The sequence below is a fragment of the Macaca thibetana genome, chromosome 18 (genome assembly GCF_024542745.1).
Source record: "Macaca thibetana thibetana isolate TM-01 chromosome 18, ASM2454274v1, whole genome shotgun sequence".
Taxonomy (NCBI): domain Eukaryota; kingdom Metazoa; phylum Chordata; class Mammalia; order Primates; family Cercopithecidae; genus Macaca; species Macaca thibetana.
In genome coordinates this window covers 40,742,604-40,761,934 of record NC_065595.1, presented here as the reverse complement: position 1 = coordinate 40,761,934, position 19,331 = coordinate 40,742,604, and the positions used below count along the sequence as shown (strand labels likewise).

At 37.2% G+C, this 19,331-nt stretch overlaps 1 long non-coding RNA gene across 1 annotated transcript; it reads left to right on the top strand.

Annotated features, from left to right (window-relative positions):
• The first annotated feature begins 256 nt into the window (after positions 1-256).
• LOC126941455 (uncharacterized) lies at positions 257-18,171 on the top strand. The gene is made up of 3 exons (XR_007721309.1): positions 257-448; positions 16,916-16,995; positions 18,108-18,171. It is a non-coding gene; the product is annotated as an uncharacterized LOC126941455 (long non-coding RNA).
• The last annotated feature ends 1,160 nt before the right edge of the window (positions 18,172-19,331 follow it).

Sequence of the window (19,331 nt, the reverse complement as noted above, 5' to 3'; positions counted from 1 at the left end):
TGCAAATTGACTAATACAGATGATACAGATAGATACAGAGATACAGATATGGATGTAAATATATATGGATGTGTGTATGTGCATATGTATAGTATAGGGCTTTGGTGAGGTAGTCTAGGAAAGTTTGAAGGTCCCTGGGGCATTTGAATAGGTTTTTGTTAGAAAAATCGAAACAGTGACTAAATTTAGCCATTTATTTTTTAAACTATCATGTGGGTGGATCTGTAAATCACATACAATGGAAGTAAAAGGATGATTCAGTGTGAAGGTGCCAAGTGGGATGCAGATCTATGTGCTGTGTGGAACAGGAGCTGCCTGATCTGCACCAAGCCCAGCCATGTGCCAGAATCATGGCCTGAGCAGGCTCTCTGAGCTTCATTGTCAACTTTATATGATAAGATGACAGCAGCTTCCTAGAAGATTGCTTTAAGAATTGCTGATTAATCATGTAAGTATCTCATACCTAATTAGAACTTACAAAGTAGTTGCAATTATTATTGTTGGAAACAAGTCTCTCTAGATTTCAGTCATTTTTGAAGGTGTGTGCTTATGTCTGTATCTGTGTGTGTAGAAAGAGTCCTTTTCTACAAAATAGAGCATTTTATTCTTAAAATCTTATATAGTGAAGTTTATGTTATCCTCATTTCTATTGCTTCATTCCTCTTATCTATGCTTTTCAGCTTGTGACCATCATTAGGCCTCTCTGGCCACTTTAACAGAAGCCACTTCTAAAGTTTGGGGCCATCAGAGGAATTTCATGAACTTTCATTTGGACTGTGGACTTTCAAAAAAGTTGCTCTCATATTTTCTGTTCTTCTCAGAAAAAAAAAATGTTTTAAGAGCATAAGAAATGCTGATACATTGTGTTTCTGTGGGTTCACTAGCAAAAATGTGAGAAAAAGAGATTATGCTCATGCTGATATATTTATTAGGAAGAGAATATGTAGAAAACCAAGAGGTACTTGTTTTAACATATACATTTGTGACAAGAGTTAAATTTGAGTTATTTTTGTCTTCTCTCCCAAATGGGGCACAAGTAGAATGAGCTGGGGAAGACAGTTGCTAATGTACAGAATATAACTTTCAAGGGAGAAACTCAGATGGAGGTGTACTCAGTTCTGGCCTAATGTAGTCTGCATATCTGGCAGTTAGCTTGTCCCTGAGCTACATTTCCAAAACCTATTCCACTATGTAATCACCTGTAATTTATTCCCTGTCTTAAAGAAACCAGAAACTACTGCTAAGTATCAGTTGACTAATACTGACTTAGTGTCTGATCTGTTCACTGTACTCTGCTGGGGCACTGGGAGAGAGACCCAAAAGTCTGAATATTTAAACTGAATAGCCAAGTTATGTAAAAGGACATATACCTTGGAATATTATTAGGTATAAAATAAGGTTAGCTAACATCATTGGATATTTAATGTTTACTCTGTGCCAAGTTCTACTTTAGGGGAGATTCTCACTGCAACTCTTTGGTAGATCGTATGATCATCCTCATTTTACAGATGGAGAATCTGAGAAACCAGCAGTTACTGAAAAATGTCCTAGGTCACACAGCTAGTGAATAGGCTTTCTAGGGTGTAAGGGCAAGAGATTTGATTGAAGAGCATATGCTGTAGCCACTTTACACCAGAAAGAGACAATGCCTGCTTTAGGAGCCCAGAGTATTATGTCCCTGTGAACTGGGTCCTCCATAAATGGCTTTGAGAAGGAAAAATGTATACTGGACTTTTAAGGATGAATAAGGTATGTTGAGATTTGAACTGGCACAGTAGGAGGGAGACAAGACCACCAATCAATTTGAGGGATAAAATGAGAAGAATATCTGGATTCATTGTTTTGAAGTCTGACCATCCATCCTGTTATCTCAATTTCATATCTCCATCTCACTTTGATTCTGACTCTAAGTCTAGTCATAGAAGCAGAATGAAAGTCTGACTCATGAGAAAGATCTGTACTGCTATATGCTAAGAATATGAGATGAGTAGGAGAGTGCGTGCCCTATCTCTCATCATTCTGAGTGAAGAAACTGATTCCAGAGGAATTGGAATATGAAAAACTGGAGACACTACAACTTTTACTTCTACCCCACACAACTTCAACAATGTATGACTTATTTAATAAAACTTTTAACTGCATATCTTCCAATTACAAAATGAGAAAATGTTCTTATATAAAAAGAGTATTTTCAGGTACTTTATCAACTGCATAATGTGCGAGAGGAGTAGTGACTATATTTAGAGTGGGTTTTTTATACTAAAAGTCATTCTCACCTACTTCAACATCTTCATTAAGAGTGTGGTCGTGTTGCCAAGTAAAAATTACAGAGGCTTCCCCATGCCCAAGATATCCGGTATGAAAAAACTATATAAAATAATAATAAAAGTTTTTAAACCAGGAAGAAACCACAGAGATAATGTTTCTTCTTGTATTAACCAGGAAAAAGGCTTCCCCAAATCAGAGCTTTCATTGGTGGCAGGGATGTAATTGGAAAAACTGTTTCTAAAGATACATTTTTTACTATATAGAGAGCTCATATGACATCTAATCCTGCATTCCTGGCACAATGACCCTGATGTCCATTTTTAGCTGGTATTGTTATTGACAAGGTATAGTTTTCCGCTATCCTCTAAATTCCTATAAAGACTTTGTCCTTGTATTTTCATGTCACACAGCATTTGGCAGAGTCTCTGGAGCCCAGTGCATTTGTAAAACTGATTGGTGGTGGTGGGGAATAGCAGATATAGCCAAATTACATGTCTTTGAAGAAGATGTGAAAATCGGCAGGTTCTTAATCTTGAGGCATGCAATGACTACTTTAAACCTGGAGGTTAGTGTATGGAAGAGAGTGAATTTGACCATTTACTTTAAAATTTGTGAGAACAAAGGAGAGTGAGTTTGAAACTTTAACCCTGACATCAAAATTAAATCTATGGAAAATAGAACTTCCTATTAAATGAAACATAAAACGAAAGTAAGTAAATAAATAAATACAAAGTTGGCATGAATACCCTTGCTGACAGAAGCTGTTGAATTTCTCACACCTCTTACAGAGATTAATCCCTTCCTACAGGCCAAAACCTAATTATAAACCATTCTAATTAGTCAGGAAATAGGACTGCTACTCCTTGTCGAGAAAAAAAAAAAAAAAAGAGTCTAGGAAGAAACACTACTACTGCATGAGAACTCCAGAATTAGGCAGGGGAAATTTAGGTGTTAACGCAAATCAGAGGTCTCATGCCATGAAGCTTATTTCCTTGCATCAGTTGACTAGTGCCTATATATTTTTATGAGGCCTCTTCAGTTTATTTTGCTGCTTTAAGTCCACTATAGTAACAGTTTCATTGTAGCAAGCCTTTAAACTTAAAATAAGTGTTATGTAAAATATTATTTTGCCTTTACATAAAATGGATCTTCAGAACTTTCAAGTGCTCTAGGGCAAAAAGAAGAAAATCTTCTAAGAAAAAAAACTTAATATTCCAGATATAATGAGTTTGTTTTACATTATCTTTCTTATTTTTCCCCCCTCTGGACTATTTTCACTTGGGTTCCTTTCATATCCCAGTTAGCAAAGGAATTGACCAGAACTAAGAACAGCCCTAGAGCAATAGCTAAAATTCTGCTGTGCTTGTCAGATACTGTCTGACCACTGATTACTGCCCGAGGGGAGTTTGTTTTCTTTATAAACTTTTTGGTGGGTTTTTATCGCCAGAAAAACAGCTTTTATTCCTCTCAGGAGAAACTTCAGGGTTGTGTTGAGGAAAGTATGAGTTTTTGATATTTTATTATTATTTTAAATCATGAGTTTGTGTGCTATGTTAAAGGGTGAAAGACAGGTCTTTTCATTAAACTGAAATAAGGAGAACATCATAATAATAGATAATACAAATGTGATCGACCTGCAAACTCACCTCAGGCAAAGGTCTACATGAGTCATGATAGATAAATGCAACAGGAATCTGTTGTTTCTCCTACATTTCACCAATGGAAGACATACCATTTCATCAATTCTTGGGATTAAGTAGGGTGTTATCAGTCAGTCTCAGAAGAAAACAGAATTCGCCCCAGGTTCAGATGAAACTAATGAAGAAATTTTTATAGAGGTGTGGATAGGTTTAGGGGGAAAAAAGGAGTGAGGCATTCAGGTACTAGAAGCCTCTACTATCCTCAGAGCCAAAGGATTTCAGGGAGGCAACAGTCCCAGTAGAGCCCACTGGGAACTGGAAATATGGAAGAAAGGGCTTACTATAGGAACACAGGGCAGGACAGACAAGTACAGAGAGGTGTGCAGTGTGTGAGAGGGCCAACGGAGAGTAATCAACACTCGAGAAATTGATCTATGGATTTGCAGTAGTTCTGGAGAGAGATTTCTTTTGGTCTAGTTTGTGTGTGTGTGTGTGTGTGTGTGTTTTTAAACTTAAAAAAAAAATGCCCTCTGGTTTATGATTTTTTTTTTTTTCTTTTTTGAGACAGAGTCTCACTGTGTTGCCCAGGCTGAAGTGCAGTGGCATGATCTTGGCTCACTGCAACCCCCGCCTCCCAAGTTCAAATGATTCTCCTGCCTCAACCTCCTGGGTAGCTGGGATTACAGGCGCACACCACCATGTATGGCTAATTTTTGTATTTTTATTAGAGATGGACTTTCACCATGTTGGTCAGGCTGGTCTCGAACTCCTTACCTTAGGTGATCTCCCCGCCTTGGCCTCCCAAAGTGCTGGGATTACAGGCATGAGCCATTGCGCCTGGCTTTAGATTACCGCTTTTGTTTTAGAGGTTCAACTCGAATTTGGTGTCTATATCTGTGGTTTCTCGCCCAAGGAGAATTATTTTCTCATCTAGAATATAAATTCCTTTAAGACTAGGAGGACTCAGTTGTTGAGAACCCATTAAGGTGTGTATGAAGTAAAGTAACAAATACTCTGATTTGTAGCCTGGAATGCTGGTCATTATTTATACTAATAACCAATATTCATACTCCTCCTTCTAAAGACATGGTAGGATTGCACTTCTCTGCTCTTTAGAAGTTAGGCAGGGATATATTATCGCTCTGGCCAGTGAATTGTGGTAGCAAACAATATCCTTCATGTGGAAGTAGAAGTCTTTAAGGATCAGTGCCCCATTTCCACGTTCCCTTTCAGATTCTGAGCCATCCCAGATGCCAGAACTCAATTAGTGTGCCTTCTCTAATGAGTAGGGTATAGGACAAAGCCTCTCATTGATCTAGGATGTACAACTTGGGTAGGTAAGGGAAAAATTGTTTTGTTTGAAGCCTCTGCAATTGTGGATTATTTATTATTGCAACCTATACAATTATGATTAATCCAGAAGCTTAAAGCAATGTCACTAGTTTAATAAAACACTTTAAATCCCAGTGGTTAAAAATAAAAATAAGACCATATCAAACAAGTCTGCCAAACATATGAACAAAAGCAGCCTACGAGACATACTGTAGGGGTGTCTTTCTAAGGAAAATAGTAAAAACAAATATATCAGTATAAACACAGATATGGTTGCACCTTAGTGTATATGTATAGAAAGAGAGGTAGGAGCCATGAGCAAATTTACTTGCCTGCAGTAGAAGTTTTGAGATAGAAAACTGTTCTGGAAGTATACACGCATAAGTAAAGCTGGCCTAGATTATCAAGTGAGCAGAGTTCATAAAATCCCAGTATTAAAGGATTGAGGAAGATCTGGAAAGGTCACTTGGTTCATTCACCTCCTTTCAAGGAGGATCACACCAAAACTATCGCAAAAAAAAAAAAAAAAAAAAAGAACCTATTCTATTTTTAAGGCCATCTGTAGAAAAATATTTTCCCTGGTCAGAACTGTTTTTCAGCTAGTATCAAACTTTCTATTTTTGAGTGAAATGCCTCACTTACATTCAGAACACTAAATGCGTCCCTCAACATCTGTATTCATTTCCTTGGGTTGCTGTAACAAATAATTACAAACTGTACAGAAATTTATTCTCTCACAGTTCTAGAGGCTAGAAGTCTACAATCAAGATTTCAGTAGGGCCATGTTCCTTTTGAAGACTCTAAGACGTGTCATCCTACCTCACCTCTTTCTACTTTCTGATGGCTCCTGGAAATTCTTGGCTTCCTTGGCTTGTAGCCATAGCTCTCCAAGTTCTGACTCCATTGTCACATGGTTCTTCCCTGTGTGTCTTTCAGTGTGTCCTCTTCGTATAAGGTCATCAGCCATTGGATTTAGGGCCAAATCTAATCCAGTTTGAACTCATCCTAACTTAACTTGTTACAGCTGCAAAGATGCAGTTTCCAAATAAGGTCACATTCTGAGGTTTCTGGTAGATATAAAAATTTTGGACAATACTGTTAAACCTACTAAGCATCCTTTGTGACTTGTCCTGAAGGAGAAAACATCAATTTTTTAAAAAAGAACTGTACCCTAAGTGTTTTTTCTTGCAGTCAATTCCAAATTTGTAGTGCATTTAATGGGGATGGCTTTCATTTTACTATTGTTTTGATGGTACAAATTAATGCAAAATTATTTTAAAATGTCATCATGAACGTGATCATTGTGCTGGTTTTTGGTGGGAAGAGAGAAACCAGCCTAAGATCCAGCACTAAACTTGCAAAAATAATAATTTTTTGACTCTAGCTGATTAAATGAATGAGATGAACATACTTGATGCACACAACGTGTCAAACTGTATTATGACACAGTGGACAGTGTGGGGCTTCTTTAGCCATAAATGCTGCGAAAGATGTGGAGAGAGGCAATGCAGTATGCAATGAAGTTATCAGAAAGGTTTTAAGGAGGAGAAAGAAGACATGAAGGGTAGATAGGATTTTATGAAAGAACATATGTTGTATCTAGTTGAGGTAACTACAAAATAAATCAGTAAAACTGGGTAAGAAGCAGCTGTCCATAGAATTGACTGGCCACAGAGACCTGGCCATAGAAGAGCATTTTAAAATAGAACAGGGGGGCTTTGATTTATAAAAGTGAGCCAGGACCTGCATGCAAGACCTTCAATGTCAAATTAAATTCAAGCACCATTCTAATGGTGCTGGGGAGGCCCTAGAAGTCTCTGAGCCCCAGAGAGACATGATATAGAGGATATTGGGAGAAAGTGGCCTTGGTGACAGAGTGAAGGTTGTGTTTTAGGGATGGGAGTTTAAAGATTGTTGCAATGCGCCAGGCAAGTTTTGAGGGCTTGTTTCTTAATGAATAATGGGAAATAATAACATGGCGGCCATCAAACGAAAATTCTTGCTTAGGACAAGGGTGTCCCATAGAGGATATTCCACTATGGGATTTATGTTGCTTTTCCAGCAATGGTCTATAGAGAAGCACATTTCCCTTCCCCGTGAGCCCCTTCATTCCTCAGGCCATGAGAAAACCACCGTCATCCTCAATGTGTGAAATGCACTGTTTTGGCTGCTCTCCACTTAACCTGAGTTTCATTTAAAAGGAAAAAGAAAAAAAAAAGAACATTCGCAGACTTCACCGTTGGAAAAAAATCTCCTTATTCAGCAAAAGATAATGTAAGTTTGCCCTGTTAACTCAGCCTTGCAGAAAGCATTCCTGTCAGTTGGCATGAGCTTTGTTCCTTTCACCTCAGGCAGGTGGTAAAGGCATTTTGCAAAAGAGGATTCCAAATTAGGTTAAGCACCAAAATAGGGAAATGGCCTGGCTCACCCTGGTGGGGAGAGATTGAACTGCTGAAGTATATCCAAGTTCACTTCTTTCAAGCCATGTTTCAGTGAGCTTTTTGGGAGAATAAAAATGGAAAAAATGGTCGACTGTGATGGCTTTCTAACATTCTTTTAATAAGCCCTGTCCTAATGTTCTGAGGCTGGAATATCCCCACTAAATGATAATTTTACTTGCTGGTTTTATTCCAACAAGACCATCCTCTCTTTGACCCTGTCTTAATGCCACTTTCTTTTCTTTTTTTTTTTTTTTTTTGAGATGGAGTCTCGCTCTGTCGCCCAGGTTGGAGTGCAGTCGCGCCATCTCGGCTCACTACAAGCTCTGCCTCCTGGGTTCATGTCATTCTCCTGCCTCAGCCTCCCGAGTAGCTGGGACTACGGGCACCTGCCACCACGGCCGGCTAATTTTTTGTATTTTTATTAGAGATGGGATTTCACCGTGTTAGCCAAGATGGTCTGGATCTCCTGACCTCATGATCCGCCCACATCGGCCTCCCAAAGTGCCAGGATTACAGGCGTGAGCCACCGCGCCCGGCTTGCCACTTTCTTCTGAAGGTGTTTGATGTCCTTTATCCCAGGGGCATGTGTACATAAACAATGCCTCCTGGACGTTGAAGCTTCTATAAGATACACAAAGATAATACAAGATCTCAGGGCAGGTCATAAGAGAGTTATGATAGGAAGAAAGTTTCTATTATCAAACTTCACATCAGCCAATTATATAGAATCCTACTCAAACTAATTTTTAATGTAAGGAGGCTCTGCCCTTAAGCTCACAGGCCTATCCCCTAATAGATTGTTGCCACGTTTAAGGAAGTAAACCATTTATCTTATGGTTCTCTTGTGGCTGAGGTGCATTCACAGGACTCAGGGCCTGAGCGATAACCCTTTGTCGAGGGAATATTTACAAGAATGGTGTGTCTTCCTTTGATTAAAATGTCTCTCATGTTTCCCAGATCTACACAGATCCTATTGACTCAGTGTGATATTCTGTCTCCTGGATTGTTTCTCCTTCTCTGTAAATATTCCCTGGCCACTCCAGCTTTTATCAAGGCCTACTTGCCTCTAAATGTCTACAGCTACATTTAGCATCTAACCTTGTGTCTATTTATTGAAGTGGTCTTTGTAAGGTATTTAATGTTTACTAAATTAGTCAATGGAGTCTATGGAGATAAGTAATTCCTAGATAGGCTATTCAGAAAAAGATGAATCTCTAAGTATGAGGCTTGAGTTTCTCTACTCATTTACAATATTGAAAGACATCAAAAGTTTTGTTCCAGTGTTTCTGATCTTCTTTGAGATGATGACATCACCTTTATCCAGACATCTGTAAAGAATGGGGGGAGAAGGATGTCTACTTCACAAAGATCGAAATAATTAATAAAAGTCTATGCTACGCTTATTTCAGTATTGGCTTCTTCAGTGACACCACTGGGGAATATAGAAACATTTCATTTTCTATTGGGATCAGGAAAACCTTTCTACTTCTCTTTCATATTAGATCAAATAAAGGCACAAACTTGTGAAGGTGAAGGACAATTCTTCTCTATTTCTTGATAAGTCAAAGAACGAATAAATATTTTAAAAAGAATGTCCTTCCCCATTTTAGCCTCTTTATAGCATGACTAGCCAATGTTCAGAGAGCTGAAATCTCATTTATGTAGGCCAGAAAAGACATATTATATCTTATTCTAATATAGCCATTTACTATGCTCTTATTTGCCAAGGTAATATACAGGGAGGAGAGAGATTTCCATTAACTTAGCATCATCTTACTATTAAAACATTAAATCTCTCTCATTTCAAATTTTGTAAAAAATATTTCAGAGGATATTTGCAAAGTATGTGGCTTAGAATGTTGGAAAATAGACAACTTAAGTTCAGAAAACTTTTAATCAACTCTTATTCTAGGACTAGACCCTTGACTTTGATGGAATCACTTCAGTCCTTTTGAGTCTCAGTTCCCTTATCTATCAGATAAACAGTGGGTTGTAGGAGTGTTTTAAAGCTCAAAAGAAAGAACATATGTGAAAATTCTAAGAAAAATATAGCACATGGTGTAACAGCTTTTTCCATTTCCATGGCATTGTTATTTTTAGCAATATTTCTGTGTAAGAAACTGAACTATTGAAATACTCTGTTTACAGCACTAATTTATAAAAATATCTACGTATTTATTCAATAATATCATGAATATCTGTGAAGCCTTGGCCAACCCAGCAACTAGAACATTGAAAATAACTTCTATCTTCTAGTGTTCCTCTTGACCACACCTGCCTACTTCGACAATCCAAAAAAACTAGGAACTGGGCATTTATACCTATTTGTATACTATGCATATGTGAAATGTATTTGAAATGTAAATTTATAAATATATGTATAAATATGTATGTGTGTTTATATATATCACACACACACACACACACACAAACAGCTAAAGCTAAACATTCCTCAGTTATATCAAGTTAGTATTAGCTGTTGTTTTAACTTCTAGTTCCCAGAAATTACTTTTCTACTGAATATTCTTATGTAGGTTCATCAAAATTGTAGCATTTGACTTAAGTTTATTTTCACACATGTATGCTATTCTATTGTGTGAATATACCACACACTATATGACTATTCTCATTTTGATGAATATTTTTGTTGTTTTAATCTTTCGTAGATTGTTACTATTACAAATGGTGTTGCTATGAGTTTTGTTGTATACCTTTGGTGAACACTTGTAAGGATTTTCTTCTAGGTATTTACCAAGGAGACAAATCACTGTGATAATAGATTATATGAATATTCACTCTTACATGATCATATCAAACTGCTTTCCAAAGTGGTTGTACCAGTTTACACCCAACACCAGAGTTTAAAAGAGCCTATTTGTATTTCAACATTTGGTATCATAGAGTTGTTAATTTTTGCCAATTACATTGCATTAAATATAACCTTACTTTGGGTTTTATTCACTTAATCCAATATTACTAAAGACTTCGAGCATCTCTTCATATATTTAACGATTATACGTGTTTCTTCATATATATTTATTTTTAGTGGGAGAGCCATGTTGTTTTTAGGCCTAGTGCTATATCTTAGTACATTCACTCTGAGTTACAAAAGACTGGGAACTCTTTTCCATTTCTTTGGATTCTCTCAAATAGTATCCACAAAAGTGTTCTGCCAGCAGAAGTTTCCTCCATAAGATTAATGGCTTCTATGACTTCCTGTGTCTTCTCAATTGGAAAGCCTATAGGAAGATTTGAAGTTTATATGGTGCTTTGCTGGGCACAAAACAATGATAAGTACACATTACCTAATTCCTTCTTTCAGGAACTTGAAATCTTGAAGAGACGGTCACATTGATTTAAACCCTCACCATTTTGTTTGCCACTTCTTCATTTATTTTTCTGCTTTCAAGTTTTGTTTCATTCTGGCCAAAATGAAGGCATGATGTAATTTACAGTAACAACTCTCAAACATTTAAAACAATATTAACAAAAATGTTCAATATATTAATAATAGCTAAAATTTCAATAGTAAAGAATATGTAAAAAAATATTGATTTGGCCTATCAGATGTGATTATGTCAGCAGGCAAACTTTTCAACTTCCTGTTGGACTATGTGCTTTTCAGATGCAGTCTCTGTCTGCCTACTTTCAAATCAGTGACTGAAGATGTATACCACATCCAGGATTCCTAAATTATACTTCAATTTGAGGCTTTACAGAATCTAACTTCAAAGCTCCTCTGAAGAGCTTTGTGGGTTACCCAACTTCAAAGTGTACTTGAGATTATTTAACATCATTAAACAGAACAATCTAAGAGACAAAGACACAGGCTAAAGTCAAAGCAATTTTAAAGACATCATAAATCATTGTCTTTGCTATTACTTTTCTTCTCATCTTACTTAAAACTGTCACCCTTACCCAATCAGATGCATGTCCAAAGTATGTGTGTTTTGGGGGAAACTTTGTGCTCAAAACTTCGCCTTATCATTTCCTGAGATTTTCTCATTTTGTCTTAAATGTTCCTTGATATTTCTGGCTCCAGGGTATTGGCTAAGCATGTGAATTCCTCTTTAAACAAACACAATAGCCTATTTCCAAAAGTCATACTATGAGGCACAGCTGTCACAACATCTGACAAATATTCACAGCCAAGGACATGACCTAGCAAGTCTGAATGCACTTTCTCATTTTTCTCATATTTTCACATTTATCTCTCCTTCATTCAGAAGCATTTGTCAACCTGCCTCTATCCATGGCAACCCTTCTTATTTTAATGTTCTCACTCTTACACACAAACTAAATTTACATTTCTTGCTGTTACAAATTTTATATTTTTGTGTGTGGAGAAACATTCCATCAAGAAGACTGAAGCCCAGTAAACTCCCAAAGACAAGACTTCAGAAGGTAAAGCACTCCCTTCCTTCATAGACTAGCAAAGATGAGAACAGATAAAAATAAAAGTAAATAAGAAAAGGTTTTACATCAGTCTGTGAAGTTACTCTGTCTATTCTCATCTCTCTATCAAAGAGCCCTGGTAGAGGATTGAGGATATCAATAAGCTCTATGGCTTGAGTCTAACTCTGCAAATGTATTTTTGGTAATGTGAATTTATTGTGTATAGAATATAAAAAAAAAGCACAATATGACACTCAAATTATATATGTTATATACAATTATACATATGTTATATATAATTATACAATTATATATGTTATATATAATTATACAATTATATATACACACACCTATATGTATATATATTTAACTAGATTCCATTTTAGATGTGTTTTTCAATTAGTTAAAATTCCAGAAATATACAACAGAAAAACATCTTAAAAGTCATTTGCCCCGTCCTCGATTGATAAGTAGAATAACCATATAATTTATTATCTAAACATATGTACTCTTGGAAATGAAAAAGGATACTACTAATAATTAGGCAGATACAACAGGTATTAGCAGGAACTGTGACAGACAATGAAGGGTTAATGGTCATCCTAGTCTTAAGACAAAGATTGCATAAGTGGTTTGGGCTCATGCATTGGAAGTGCTACACAACATCAGAAACCAGGTTTCCTAGTGTCTCATTAAGAATACATTGTAACAGAGGAGTTAGCTAGCTCCCGGTCTTTCAGTCTGAAATATGCATTGATCATTTTGCCCAAGGTCTGAAGACAAGTCGCATCAAACCACTGACCTAAGAAAAATGGAATTAATGTTGCAACTGCATTCTCCTAACTTCTCACTGGACTTGAGATGGTAAAGGATGCTGACAGCATGCTTTCCCCTCGGGCAAACCAAACCAGGGTGACATGATCCACTTTGACTTGGCCAACTTGTCAATGAGAGGCATGATGACCTTCTGCACATATGTACTCATCTCATGAACTCCCTGGGTGCACAGAGGTTGTGTCCTGCCTCTGATTCAGGGAGGAATGACCATTTGAGGTTGTTTTTCATCAATAATTATCCTGATTGCTCTATTTAGCACTCTGGTGTCTGCAAAACATGTTTGCTATTCTTGCTTATTTTGTCTTTAGTTTAGCGTATACTGAATACCTGTTGGGTACAGAAATATGCTAGGGGATATTACATATATTACTGTGATTTATTGTGTATTAAGATTTGAATAATTTCTCCTCCAAGTGAGTCAGACAATTTTGTTTTGTATCTTAGAGGCTGCTTGCTTCACTATGGGTCCTAAGGTTACATAGGAAGCCTTCCGCCAGACACTTTCTGCCAGGTTTCCAACGGTGGGAGAAAGATTTATTAAGATTGCTGTTTAAGAAATACTCCTCTAATATTTGCATCTTCACTCACAAAAAAAAAAAAGCAAAAAATGAAATTCCTGCCGTATTTCAGTCCTCCCATTTCAGAACAGTGAAGACATTCCAATTTGTTCAAATATACTTTACTGAAGGAAATTTGTAGAGGAAGATTCCAGAGTGAGTCCGGTTCTTATTGACAAATATCTGTTGAAGAATTATATGGGTGGAGCCCTTCTCTAGGCCTTATAGGTCTCCTTGCTCAAGGGAAGATTAAAATCTGTGAGAAGGAATAATTCAAGGACACAAATGACTTTGTCGTAAGGATGAGGCAAGTCGTAGCATAATAAAATTCAAAATATTATATTAGAAGTTTAAAGTAGTAAGAAGGAGACAGAAACTTTTCATGGGGAAAATGATATTTAAGGTGGGATTTGAAAAGATGACAAAGTTGTGACTTAGACAAATAGACAGCAAATATTTTCCTGGTAGAAAAAAAATAATATGAGTTTCAGCGTGGAAACAGGAAAATATCCAAAAGATTATGATGAGGGAATATACAAAGTTCACCTTAGCTGGAATTCAGGGACAAAAACGAAACAATACAAGATTAACAACAGCTTAGATGATTCTAAATTCCTTCTCAGGAGAAATCAAAAGGCTATATATTAGTATATTCAAAAGCAATGCTAATTTTTAATAAAAGACAACTTCTAAAATATGAGGCTTTGTTCTTTTTAAAGCTCTGTTATGCACATTATTTCACATAATTTTTATAATGTGTCTGTGCTATAGATAAGGCAGTTACTCTTTCCATTTTATGGGTTGGATAACTGAGATAAACAGAGGTTTATTGCTAACCTGGTGGGCAGGTAGATACCCTCTCTTCCCTTCTCTCTCCCACCAGAAGCAAAGTGCTTGGTCAAAGAGCAATACCTTTCTACACGCAGGAGGTTTTCTTTCCTGTTGAGATTTTATTTGAGTTTTGAAAGTGGGACAATGTTTTTGTCAGGAAACTTCAGTGGATGAAACCACTGCTTCAACCCTGCTAATAAGGCTGCTGCACTCACACTGTGAGCAAAACCTTGCCAACTCCAAACCGCTGCTGCTCTGCAATCTCATCAGTCCACCTGCTGTGCACCTTGTGCTTTAGTCCCAACTCCTAGGCCCAATCAACTGAATATCTGCTTTGGCTTTGGGTCTTGGCCTCTGATACACTGTCACTGCTGCCTACTGTCCTCATTGCCATCTCCAGGCCCAGCATCCAGAGCCCTAATGCAACTGACCAGCTTCTGGGCTGGCAGACACCATTGTGCAGATGGGGTCAGTATGAATGTCCAAGTGGCAAATCAAAGTAAATGCAGATGGGAACACAAGATGTAGATCAGAGCCATGAATCCAAATAAGATGGGGGTTTAAATAAAACTGCTAATTAGTGACTTTGGAAACATTCTCATTGGCTAAATAATAAGTAAAAATTCATCTGAGTTGGTTTTACTAGTGAATTCAATTCAAGGACTATGCTGAGATGCAGTGGATTCAGCTGGTTTTTATCCCTGACGGTCATATGGAGGTATATGAAACAGTAGGTCCATGCATTATTGGCATGCGATTAGCATGCAATTTACCATCTTCTACCTAGACTCTGCGGTCTATTCTCAGTCTCTTTTCAAGTAAAAATTTCTATATATTTTTTCTTTCACGATGATCCTATTTATTTCTTCCCCAATTTTTTTCTTTTATTCCACTGAAATCTTAACAGAAATACTCAGAGAGAAAAATACATTACAGAATCAGCATCCTACACAGCTAAACCTCCTAGATTTAAATCAGTGAGAACTATGAACGTTCTGAGCTTTCCGAATTGCCTCTTCCCTGAATCTATTCAGAGAACATCCATAAAAGGACCTGCTAGTCTCCTGGAGCAGAAAATATACTACTTTTGAATAGGAATATCTAGGTTTGAGTTCTGATTCCCCATTTCAAGCAAGTGAGTGAACTTCTCTGAGTTTCAATTGTCCTTGATAATTAAATGAGAAGAACAGTGATTGTCTTGTGGTCCTCACATGGTGATTGTTAGGATCAAATGAGACAGGCCATGCACATGGTGAGTACTGATACTGTATTTAATTTCTTTTTTTTTTTTTTTGGTATTTTGCTTATTTTAAATTTTGCCTTGATTTTATTTTTAGAAATATTGCACTAAAATATTCATACTGTTTACTGAGTTTTTCCTGCCCCTTAAATTTTGCTCTTGAGGTGAATGCTTCACTGGTATCACTTTAGTTCTCAGATTGGGCCAGTACCATAGTAAAGGATTTAGCCAGCCAGGTACTGCTAGAGAAGAATCGTTGACGAGAACTACCCAATGCATGGGGTACCTAAGTCAGTTTAGAGGAATCAGTGGCATGCTTGGACATTCCGAAAGCAACCTTGACTCTATACCATTGTTAACTCTGAATATCTCTGTGAGAAATTCCTATTTCCCTTGGTCTCCCATTGCCCATGAGAATTCAGTGCCAGCTCCTTAGCCTAACTTCCAAAATCCATTATCCCTCTGCTGTTCACTTAGTATTAATTCTTAAATCTACAATCGATCTATCATTTCAGTTAATCATGACTACTATTTAGACAGCCTACTCTTATTTCAGTCTCCATTTTTCCAGCTGCCTTGTTCTTCCTTCCTAGAATTCTGTTTTCCTATTCAGCAGAGAAGCATTTATCAGCCATAAACTTCAAATGAATCCTTACTTTTCTGCTAGGTCTTCCCAGTCAGTTCCAGCCAAAGATGACCTCCTTTCACAAGATCCACAGTGAACACTGCCTCACTGTGTAAAAACTAAATATATCAAGTTTCTATCTCTGCTTAATCAATTTCTGTCTATATTTTGCTTTATTTATTTATTTTTCTCCAACGTACTGCTAAAATATCAAAGGGTGAAAGACATACGTTTAAATCCCCCCCAGTAAGTTGTTACCAGTATTATACACAATTAAATTAATAAATATGGAAATACACTTCCTCCCTCTATATACGCATTTAATCACTCCCACAAACAGTTTTTCTCTGTTTGTAAAGGTTCATAGTACTCCTATATTTCAAGCCATATAATACATATCATATAATTTCTATCATTTAATTTAAGATATGGTAATTTCTTGTCCTAAAATACTTCTAGTAGTTTCTTGTGAATAAGTTGATTTCACTAAGTGGATGATTACCTTTTCTGTGCAGGAAATTTGATGTCCTCTTCTTTTCTGTCAGCTCTTAGGAGTATCTACTGAAAACTATTGGAATTTCTGACAACATGCAGCTCAAACTCCTGATAATTATGGCTGACATAGAAAACATACTTATACGTATTTTACGTATATTTATTTGTTTTCATAACATATTCATTTCACATATGCATAAAATACAAATAGATAAAAATTCCCATTTCCTCTTTGTTTTGGGTTGTGGAAGCAGGCAGGTATGGTCAAGAGCGACACTGGAAGATAGAAGTTACTTCCAGTGTTCTAGTTGCTGGAGTAGCCAGGGCTTCACAGGTATTAATTATGAAGCAGGATATTTCCCTAACCCCTCCTTGGGACTCGCAACAGGGCTACCCTGTTTACTCAGCCTGCTGCTCTCAACTCTTTGTGGAAGTGACTGCACGAGCGAATAAGGTGGGAACTGGAGTACATGAGCATTGGAACTGGCTGGCCGTTTCAGTGTGCCTGCGAGATCCAACTCCACTCATTCAGACTCGCTGTGTTCCACCCCTCGGGAGGGAGAACACCGGTGAGCGGGTCCAGGAACTGTAGCAAGCACTTTTGGGCGCCAGCAGAAGTGAATTTGCGAGCCCCGTGGCAGTGTCTAGGTGGGGGTGCCTGTGACCTCCGAAGCCCCAGAGGGAATGCTACAGTGCTCTTTTAGCTCTGCCATATGCAGAGGTCTTTAGTGTTAGCAGCTCAGTTGGCCTTCTGCCTTTTCACTTTAGGTGGCTGCTTTTTGCCAGCAAGAGCGAAGGGCCAGTGTGACAGCCTTTTGTATCCACACCTGTGGCTCCCAAGCTCTTGTCCAGCACCCAGGAAAAATGAGGTCGCACAAACAAATTGAAGGATGGTAAATGCAGGGGATTTTATTGCTGATGAAGGTGGCTCTCAGTGGGAAGGGGAGCTGAAAAAGGGATGGGGTGGGTAGATAATCTTCCTCTGAATTCTGGCCATATCCAGCAGATTCCTCTCCAAAGTTATGCCATCAAGATGTCCCTCTGAAGTCAACCCACTTCTCTCCAACGTTCAGATGTAGTCGTTCCATCTACTGGCTGAGTCTGGGGTTTTCATAGGCACAGGATGGGATGGGGTAGGGTCATGGGTGGTTTAGGAGAAAGCAACATTTGAGCAGGAAAACAGGGATGTAAGTTCTTACTTTGGGCTGTGGTTTCATGCTTTTCAGCTTGAGGGTTGGGTTTCATCAAAAACCCACCCTTTTCTGCCTAGAATTTCTCTGCCCCCATCCCTATAAATTATATTAGTGAATAAATACATAAATACTTTTATTATAGTTCTATAATTAGAGCATTTCAACGGTTCAACTCATAACATGAAAATATTACTAAATATTGCAATGTCATAGAAATGACAAGAGCTGTTACCCAATGTCATATTTTTTCCAGAATTGTCACAGGTGGTTTCCTTTGACCCTTGAAACACTCCCAGGACCCAGGGTTTATCTTATAGGTGAGGAAACTGAGACTCAAGAAGAACTGAAGTGACTCAATTAAAGTTAAAGGACTAGTCCCAGAATAAGAGCTGATTAAAAGTTTTCTGAAGTTCATTTTCCAACACCTTTAAGCCATCTCTGAAGAAAACAACCTAGGTTGTTTTTTATGAAACCTTGAATTAAGAAGGGTTTAATGTTTTGATAACTATGGCTCATGCAGAAAACAAAACCAAAAAGTGTCGTTAACTTTTTCACAGCTATTATATGCAAAGTTCATCTATGTTTAAGGAACTTATCCATTAAACTTGATTAAGCATTTAGAAGTTAATCAATTTAAAATTTAAAATTCACTGAGAATTTTCTTGAACCATGTATATAGTTGCTCAATGAATTTATTGGTTAAAATAATTTTCTGACATAGACAAGGCATGAACTGGAAAACTTAGAAAGGTATATCTTTCCTTCATATTTGCTTCTTTTTAATGTTCTATTTAAAGGCTATAAACTCACAGGAAATATTTTGAAATTTTATAACACTCATAGTAAAAGCTATCTCATAAACTATGCTCACTTTTGTTCAAATTTTACCCAGAAGATGAAGCATGGGCGTGGTGGGCATTGGTAAAGTTCATCTGTAAGGTAAAGTTCATCTGTAATTAAACTTCAAAAAATATATTACTTTCAAGCCAGAAAATGATCTCAACAACAGAATAATTCAGGGACTGTGGTGATGGGGGCCAATTTGTCAAGCCTATCATTGTTTCCAGGCATTATTTGTGTCAGGTTTATCTCTGACTTCCTTACAAATCATTTTTTTCTGACTCCATGAATTCCTGTGAAATTACTCTTCCAGAAAGAAAATATGATTTTCTACAATTATGTGATAACCTCAGTTTAACACCAAATATGAAGAGAAAAGGACTAAAAGAGAAATTATCTTGAAAAAAAATTTCCTTCCACTGCACTATCTTAAAGTATGCAACTTTTAATTGAAGTTTTCCTCCCCTAATGCATTCACCTGTCATATGAGTGTTCTCCTCTTTCTTTATCTTTTCAGGCAAACTGTTAACTGAACCAGTGGTGTGCTGGGTATACTGGCTTAAGAGCCCCATTTTTTAAATTGTCAGGAATTTTGAAAGTCAGTTATTAAACAAAGCTATTATTAAAAATAAAATCC